The 10,924-nt window shown below is 47.8% G+C and overlaps 1 long non-coding RNA gene across 1 annotated transcript; it reads left to right on the plus strand.

The window, feature by feature from the left end:
* The first annotated feature begins 653 nt into the window (after nucleotides 1-653).
* On the plus strand, nucleotides 654-10,461 carry LOC145338667 (uncharacterized). Its single transcript, XR_013885860.1, has 3 exons — nucleotides 654-761; nucleotides 8,986-9,189; nucleotides 10,373-10,461. It is a non-coding gene; the product is annotated as an uncharacterized LOC145338667 (long non-coding RNA).
* Nucleotides 10,462-10,924: the final 463 nt, after the last annotated feature.

Consider the following 10,924-nt stretch of genomic DNA (forward strand, 5'->3'; position numbering starts at 1 on the left):
GGGGGGAGGGGGGAGGGGGGACGAGGGTGATCGGAGTGAAAGGGGATTTACTTTTCCACCCGTGTTCAGACAAACAGGGAGAAAAAACCCAGATCTCCCCAAAACGACCTCAATTTACCCGATTGGGGAAATTCTCACTGATATTCTCCCTATTTCTGTAAATACCTCCTGATCCGACACCCCCTCCCTATCTCTGTAACCTCCTCCTGATCCTACACCCCCTCCCTATCTCTGTAACCTCCGACAGCCCCCTACACCCCCTCCCTATCTCTGTAACCCCCTCCAGCCCCCCTACACCCCCTCCCTATCTCTGTAACCTCCTCCAGCCCCCTACACCCCCTCCCTGTCTCTGTAACCTCCTCCAGCCCCCTACACCCCCTCCCTATCTCTGTAACCTCCTCCAGCCCCCTACACCCCCTCCCTATCTCTGTAACCCCCTCCAACCCCCTACACCCCCTCCCTATCTCTGTAACCTCCTCCAGCCCCCTACACCCCCCTCCCTATCTCAGTAACCCCCTCCAGGCCCCTCCAATCGGGTGAGATGTGTGTTGTTTATCTCACTGAGGAATAGGGAGATGTCACCATTGCCCATCCCGTAAAGTTACACAAGGTTCCCGAACGTCACAACTTCTCTGTTCCAGATCAAAGTCAACAGGAAACAGCTGGAGGAACCAACTCAAAAAAATCCAAATCTCTCGGATTGGTCGCAATTCTCATCATAATCTCGCTTTTCGCAATAACCATCGGACTCACCGTATATGGTACATCAATAAATAACATCCTGTAACACTCTGATATATCCCACACCCCTCACTGTAACACTCTGATATATCCCACACCCCTCACTGTGACACTCTGATATATCCCACACCCCTCACTGTAACACTCTGATATATCCCACACCCCTCACTGTAACACTCTGATATATCCCACACCCCTCACTGTAACACTCTGATATATCCCACACCCCTCACTGTAACACTCTGATATATCCCACACCCCTCACTGTAACACTCTGATATATCCCACACCCCTCACTGTAACACTCTGATATATCCCTCACCCCTCACTGTAACACTCTGATATATCCCACACCCCTCACTGTAACACTCTGATATATCCCACACCCCTCACTGTAACACTCTGATATATCCCACACCCCTCACTGTAACAGTCAGATATATCCCACACCCCTCACTGTAACACTCTGATATATCCCACACCCCTCACTGAAAAACTCTGATATATCCCACATCCCTCACTGTAACACTCTGATATATCCCACACCCCTCACTGTAACACTCTGATATATCCCACACACCTCACTGTAACACTCTGATATACCCCACACCCCTCACTGTAACACTCTGATATATCCCACACCCCTCACTGTAACACTCTGATATATCCCACACACCTCACTGCAACACTCTGATATATCCCACACCCCTCACTGTAACACTCTGATATATCCCACACCCCTCACTGTAACACTCTGATATATCCCACACCCCTCACTGTAACACTCTGATATATCCCACACCCCTCACTGTAACACTCTGATATATCCCACACCCCTCACTGTAACACTCTGATATACCCCACACCCCTCACTGTAACACTCTGATATATCCCACACCCCTCACTGTAACACTCTGATATACCCCACACCCCTCACTGTAACACTCTGATATATCCCACACCCCTCACTGTAACACTCTGATATATCCCACACACCTCACTGTAACACTCTGATATATCCCACACACCTCACTGTAACACTCTGATATATCCCACACCCCTCACTGTAACACTCTGATATATCCCACACCCCTCACTGTAACACTCTGATATACCCCACACCCCTCACTGTAACACTCTGATATATCCCTCACCCCTCACTGTAACACTCTGATATACCCCACACCCCTCACTGTAACACTCTGATATACCCCACACCCCTCACTGTAACACTCTGATATATCCCTCACCCCTCACTGTAACACTCTGATATATCCCACACCCCTCACTGTAACACTCTGATATATCCCTCACCCCTCACTGTAACACTCTGATATATCCCACACCCCTCACTGTAACACTCTGATATATCCCACACCCCTCACTGTAACACTCTGATATATCCCACACCCCTCACTGTAACACTCTGATATATCCCACACCCCTCACTGTAACACTCTGATATATCCCACACCCCTCACTGTAAGACTCTGATATATCCCACACCCCTCACTGTAACACTCTGATATATCCCACACCCCTCACTGTAACACTCTGATATATCCCACACCCCTCACTGTAAGACTCTGATATATCCCACACCCCTCACTGTAAGACTCTGATATATCCCACACCCCTCACTGTAACACTCTGATATATCCCACACCCCTCACTGTAACACTCTGATATATCCCACACCCCACACTGTAACACACTGATATATCCCACACCCCTCACTGTAACACTCTGATATATCCCACACCCCACACTGTAACACACTGATATATCCCACACCCCTCACTGTAACACTCTGATATATCCCTCACCCCTCACTGTAACACTCTGATATATCCCACACCCCTCACTGTAACACTCTGATATATCCCACACCCCTCACTGTAACACTCTGATATATCCCACACCCCTCACTGTAACACTCTGATATATCCCACACCCCTCACTGTAACACTCTGATATATCCCACACCCATCACTGTAAGACTCTGATATATCCCACACCCCTCACTGTAACACTCTGATACATCCCACACCCCTCACTGTAACACTCTGATATATCCCACACCCCTCACTGTAAGACTCTGATATATCCCACACCCCTCACTGTAACACTCTGATATATCCCACACCCCTCACTGTAAGACTCTGATATATCCCACACCCCTCACTGTAACACTCTGATATATCCCACACCCCTCACTGTAACACTCTGATATATCCCACACCCCTCACTGTAACACTCTGATATATCCCACACCCCTCACTGTAACACTCTGATATATCCCACACCCCTCACTGTAACACTCTGATATATCCCACACCCCTCACTGTAACACTCTGATATATCCCACACACCTCACTGTAACACTCTGATATATCCCACACCCCTCACTGTAACACTCTGATATACCCCACACCCCTCACTGTAACACTCTGATATATCCCACACCCCTCACTGTAACACTCTGATATATCCCACACCCCTCACTGTAACACTCTGATATACCCCACACCCCTCACTGTAATACTCTGATATATCCCACACCCCTCACTGTAAGACTCTGATATATCCCACACCCCTCACTGTAACACTCTGATATATCCCACACCCCTCACTGTAACACTCTGATATATCCCACACCCCTCACTGTAACACTCTGATATATCCCACACCCCTCACTGTAACACTCTGATATATCCCACACCCCTCACTGTAACACTCTGATATACCCCACACCCCTCACTGTAACACTCTGATATATCCCACACCCCTCACTGTAACACTCTGATATATCCCACACCCCTCACTGTAACACTCTGATATATCCCTCACCCCTCACTGTAACACTCTGATATATCCCACACCCCTCACTGTAACACTCTGATATATCCCACACCCCTCACTGTAACACTCTGATATATCCCACACCCCTCACTGTAACACTCTGATATATCCCACACCCCTCACTGTAACACTCTGATATATCCCACACCCCTCACTGTAAGACTCTGATATATCCCACACCCCTCACTGTAACACTCTGATACATCCCACACCCCTCACTGTAACACTCTGATACATCCCACACCCCTCACTGTAACACTCTGATATATCCCACACCCCTCACTGTAACACTCTGATATATCCCACACCCCTCACTGTAACACTCTGATATATCCCACACCCCTCACTGTAACACTCTGATATATCCCACACCCCTCACTGTAACACTCTGATATATCCCACACCCCTCACTGTAACACTCTGATATATCCCACACCCCTCACTGTAACAGTCTGATATATCCCACACCCCTCACTGTAACACTCTGATATATCCCACACCCCTCACTGTAAAACTCTGATATATCCCACATCCCTCACTGTAACACTCTGATATATCCCACACCCCTCACTGTAACACTCTGATATATCCCACACACCTCACTGCAACACTCTGATATATCCCACACACCTCACTGTAACACTCTGATATATCCCACACCCCTCACTGTAACACTCTGATATATCCCAAACCCCTCACTGTAACACTCTGATATACGCCACACCCCTCACTGTAACACTCTGATATATCCCTCACCCCTCACTGTAACACTCTGATATACCCCACACCCCTCACTGTAACACTCTGATATACCCCACACCCCTCACTGTAACACTCTGATATATCCCTCACCCCTCACTGTAACACTCTGATATATCCCACACCCCTCACTGTAACACTCTGATATATCCCTCACCCCTCACTGTAACACTCTGATATATCCCACACCCCTCACTGTAACACTCTGATATATCCCACACCCCTCACTGTAACACTCTGATATATCCCACACCCCTCACTGTAACACTCTGATATATCCCACACCCCTCACTGTAACACTCTGATATATCCCACACCCCTCACTGTAAGACTCTGATATATCCCACACCCCTCACTGTAACACTCTGATATATCCCACACCCCTCACTGTAACACTCTGATATATCCCACACCCCTCACTGTAAGACTCTGATATATCCCACACCCCTCACTGTAACACTCTGATATATCCCACACCCCTCACTGTAACACTCTGATATATCCCACACCCCTCACTGTAACACTCTGATATATCCCACACCCCTCACTGTAACACTCTGATATATCCCACACCCCTCACTGTAAGACTCTGATATATCCCACACCCCTCACTGTAACACTCTGATATATCCCACACCCCTCACTGTAAGACTCTGATATATCCCACACCCCTCACTGTAACACTCTGATATATCCCACACCCCTCACTGTAACACTCTGATATATCCCACACCCCTCACTGTAACACTCTGATATATCCCACACCCCTCACTGTAACACTCTGATATATCCCACACCCCTCACTGTAACACTCTGATATATCCCACACCCCTCACTGTAAAACTCTGATATATCCCACATCCCTCACTGTAACACTCTGATATATCCCACACCCCTCACTGTAACACTCTGATATATCCCACACACCTCACTGTAACACTCTGATATATCCCACACCCCTCACTGTAACACTCTGATATATCCCACACCCCTCACTGTAACACTCTGATATACCCCACACCCCTCACTGTAACACTCTGATATATCCCTCACCCCTCACTGTAACACTCTGATATACCCCACACCCCTCACTGTAACACTCTGATATACCCCACACCCCTCACTGTAACACTCTGATATATCCCTCACCCCTCACTGTAACACTCTGATATATCCCACACCCCTCACTGTAACACTCTGATATATCCCTCACCCCTCACTGTAACACTCTGATATATCCCACACCCCTCACTGTAACACTCTGATATATCCCACACCCCTCACTGTAACACTCTGATATATCCCACACCCCTCACTGTAACACTCTGATATATCCCACACCCCTCACTGTAACACTCTGATATATCCCACACTCCTCACTGTAAGACTCTGATATATCCCACACCCCTCACTGTAACACTCTGATATATCCCACACCCCTCACTGTAAGACTCTGATATATCCCACACCCCTCACTGTAAGACTCTGATATATCCCACACCCCTCACTGTAACACTCTGATATATCCCACACCCCTCACTGTAACACTCTGATATATCCCACACCCCTCACTGTAACACTCTGATATATCCCACACCCCTCACTGTAACACTCTGATATATCCCACACCCCTCACTGTAACACTCTGATATATCCCACACCCCTCACTGTAACACTCTGATATATCCCACACCCCTCACTGTAACACTCTGATATATCCCACACCCCTCACTGTAACACTCTGATATATCCCACATCCCTCACTGTAACACTCTGATATATCCCACACCCCTCACTGTAACACTCTGATATACCCCACACCCCTCACTGTAACACTCTGATATATCCCACACCCCTCACTGTAACACTCTGATATATCCCACACCCCTCACTGTAACACTCTGATATATCCCACACCCCTCACTGTAACACTCTGATATATCCCACACCCCTCACTGTAACAGTCTGATATATCCCACACCCCTCACTGTAACACTCTGATATATCCCACACCCCTCACTGTAAAACTCTGATATATCCCACATCCCTCACTGTAACACTCTGATATATCCCACACCCCTCACTGTAACACTCTGATATATCCCACACACCTCACTGCAACACTCTGATATATCCCACACACCTCACTGTAACACTCTGATATATCCCACACCCCTCACTGTAACACTCTGATATATCCCACACCCCTCACTGTAACACTCTGATATACCCCACACCCCTCACTGTAACACTCTGATATATCCCTCACCCCTCACTGTAACACTCTGATATACCCCACACCCCTCACTGTAACACTCTGATATACCCCACACCCCTCACTGTAACACTCTGATATATCCCTCACCCCTCACTGTAACACTCTGATATATCCCACACCCCTCACTGTAACACTCTGATATATCCCTCACCCCTCACTGTAACACTCTGATATATCCCACACCCCTCACTGTAACACTCTGATATATCCCACACCCCTCACTGTAACACTCTGATATATCCCACACCCCTCACTGTAACACTCTGATATATCCCACACCCCTCACTGTAACACTCTGATATATCCCACACCCCTCACTGTAAGACTCTGATATATCCCACACCCCTCACTGTAACACTCTGATATATCCCACACCCCTCACTGTAACACTCTGATATATCCCACACCCCTCACTGTAAGACTCTGATATATCCCACACCCCTCACTGTAACACTCTGATATATCCCACACCCCTCACTGTAACACTCTGATATATCCCACACCCCTCACTGTAACACTCTGATATATCCCACACCCCTCACTGTAACACTCTGATATATCCCACACCCCTCACTGTAAGACTCTGATATATCCCACACCCCTCACTGTAACACTCTGATATATCCCACACCCCTCACTGTAAGACTCTGATATATCCCACACCCCTCACTGTAACACTCTGATATATCCCACACCCCTCACTGTAACACTCTGATATATCCCACACCCCTCACTGTAACACTCTGATATATCCCACACCCCTCACTGTAACACTCTGATATATCCCACACCCCTCACTGTAACACTCTGATATATCCCACACCCCTCACTGTAAAACTCTGATATATCCCACATCCCTCACTGTAACACTCTGATATATCCCACACCCCTCACTGTAACACTCTGATATATCCCACACACCTCACTGTAACACTCTGATATATCCCACACCCCTCACTGTAACACTCTGATATATCCCACACCCCTCACTGTAACACTCTGATATACCCCACACCCCTCACTGTAACACTCTGATATATCCCTCACCCCTCACTGTAACACTCTGATATACCCCACACCCCTCACTGTAACACTCTGATATACCCCACACCCCTCACTGTAACACTCTGATATATCCCTCACCCCTCACTGTAACACTCTGATATATCCCACACCCCTCACTGTAACACTCTGATATATCCCTCACCCCTCACTGTAACACTCTGATATATCCCACACCCCTCACTGTAACACTCTGATATATCCCACACCCCTCACTGTAACACTCTGATATATCCCACACCCCTCACTGTAACACTCTGATATATCCCACACCCCTCACTGTAACACTCTGATATATCCCACACTCCTCACTGTAAGACTCTGATATATCCCACACCCCTCACTGTAACACTCTGATATATCCCACACCCCTCACTGTAAGACTCTGATATATCCCACACCCCTCACTGTAAGACTCTGATATATCCCACACCCCTCACTGTAACACTCTGATATATCCCACACCCCTCACTGTAACACTCTGATATATCCCACACCCCTCACTGTAACACTCTGATATATCCCACACCCCTCACTGTAACACTCTGATATATCCCACACCCCTCACTGTAACACTCTGATATATCCCACACCCCTCACTGTAACACTCTGATATATCCCACACCCCTCACTGTAACACTCTGATATATCCCACACCCCTCACTGTAACACTCTGATATATCCCACATCCCTCACTGTAACACTCTGATATATCCCACACCCCTCACTGTAACACTCTGATATACCCCACACCCCTCACTGTAACACTCTGATATATCCCACACCCCTCACTGTAACACTCTGATATATCCCACACCCCTCACTGTAACACTCTGATATATCCCACACCCCTCAGTGTAACACTCTGATATACCCCACACCCCTCACTGTAACACTCTGATATATCCCACACCCCACACTGTAACACTCTGATATATCCCACACCCCTCACTGTAACACTCTGACATATCCCACACCCCTCACTGTAACACTCTGATATATCCCACACCCCTCACTGTAACACTCTGATATATCCCACACCCCTCACTGTAACACTCTGATATATCCCACACCCCTCACTGTAACACTCTGATATATCCCACACCCCTCACTGTAACACTCTGATATATCCCACACCCCTCACTGTAACACTCTGATATATCCCACACCCCACACTGTAACACTCTGATATATCCCACACCCCTCACTGTAACACTCTGATATATCCCACACCCCTCACTGTAACACTCTGATATATCCCACTCTCTCTCTCTCTCTCTCAGTCCTACAGTTGTCCCAGGATTTGTCCTTGAGTGAAAATCAGCAAAGCGCCTTGCAGAATCTTACTGATTCTCTGAACACTTCCTTGACTATCTCCCTGAGGAATCTTTCGGAAATCCGTGTGAAGTTTGAGAAACTGTCCCAGACCCTTTCACAGACCCAGGAGAAAGCCTCGTCTCTCTGCGATATCCTGAAAAACCTCTCAGGTGAGTCTGAGAGCAAACCCTCCCCTTCCCCACATTCCTGATATCCCGTTTTCCCCACATCCCCCGCTGTGCTCTTCGAGACGGGAGTTTGATGTGTTCTGCCCATGTTGTCTGTGAGGGTGGCACTGATGTTCGCGCTGCTGCCCCACAGTGCCATGGCCCCGGCTTCGATTCCTGGCTCGGGTCACTGTCTGTCTGGAGTTTGCACATTCTCCCCGTCTCTGCATGGGCTTCCTTGGGATCTCCACTTTCCTCCCACACTCCACAGATATTTATTTCAACTGTCCATACTAAATTGCCTCTTTGTGTCCAAAGATGTGCAGGTTCGGTGGATTGGCCATGCTAAATTGTCCCTTAGTGTCCAAAGATGTGCAGGTTAGGGTGGATTGGCCATGCTAAATTGTCCCTTAGTGTCCAAAGATGTGTAGGTTAGGGTGGATTGGCCATGCTAAATTGTCCCTTAGTGTCCAAAGATGTGTCGGTTACGGGAATGGCCATGCTAAATGCCCCTTAATGTCATGGGGACAAACTACTTTGAATGCATTTGGTTATGGGGATAAATCCTTGGTGGGATTTGGGTCCATGCAGACTCGATGGGCTGAATGGCCTCCTTCTGCACTGTGGGGTGTCTGTAATTCCCTCTTCAGCATCTCTCCAGGGACAGACACGTCCTTTCCATTGTGACTTCCTCCTTTATGAGTCCACCCCCACAATTTTGGTCCATTCCAGTTATCCATTAATTGTTCCAGGAGGAATCCTGAAATATGATGAACTCAGAGGGTTAGTTTATTCGTTCCCTCTTCTTTTCCGTTTGTACAAAAAATAAGATGGCGTGTGGGGGCACGGGGGCAGGGAGGGGGGGTGAAGGAACATTGAAAGTAAGAAGAACAGGGCAAAGTCCCGAGTGAAAACACTGACTATTTGCTGCCATTCCAAACTCCTGTATGAAAAGACCAATGGTGCGTTCCCTCCCAGAGCAGGGTAGGTTGAAGTCTGATGCTGGATAATTGTCTTTTTCTGTCGAGGAGGTGTTGACCGTGGGGGTAAGCACGCGGAGAGGTTCCAGTCTCACAGCCAATGGTGTGTGGGGTGGGCAGGGAGTGAGAGAGATGGGCAGAATGGCCTCTACCTGATCCAAATGTTCCAATGTACGTCTCAGAATGAAATCTTTATTATTTCTCAGAGTCTCTCTGTCCGAGTGGCTGGAAACTTCACAATCAAACCTGCTACAGATTCTCAATCACGAGACTTAACTGGGACACGGCAAAGCGAAAATGTGAATCCCAAAATTCACACCTCCTCATCATCAACACACAACAGGAGAAGGTGGGAATGACGGCAACATCTGTCAGAATGTGTTAGAGAGAAAATATCCCCCTGTACTGTCCCCATCAAACACTCCCAGGACAGGTACAGCACGGGGTTAGATACAGAGTAAAGCTCCCTCTACACTGTCCCCATCAAACACTCCCAGGACAGGTACAGCATGGGGTTAGATACAGAGTAAAGCTCCCTCTACACTGTCCCCCATCAAACACTCCCAGGACAGGTACAGCACGGGGTTAGATACAGAGTAATGCTCCCTCTACACTGTCCCCCATCAAACACTCCCAGGACAGGTACAGCACGGGGTTAGATACAGAGTAAAGCTCCCTCTACACTGTCCCCCCATCAAACACTCCTAGGACAGGTACAGCACGGGGTTAGATACAGAGTAAACACAGAGATAAGGAGC

This window comes from Carcharhinus amblyrhynchos, unplaced genomic scaffold, assembly GCF_965287045.1.
Source record: "Carcharhinus amblyrhynchos unplaced genomic scaffold, sCarAmb.v2.hapA chromosome_132, whole genome shotgun sequence".
Taxonomy (NCBI): domain Eukaryota; kingdom Metazoa; phylum Chordata; class Chondrichthyes; order Carcharhiniformes; family Carcharhinidae; genus Carcharhinus; species Carcharhinus amblyrhynchos.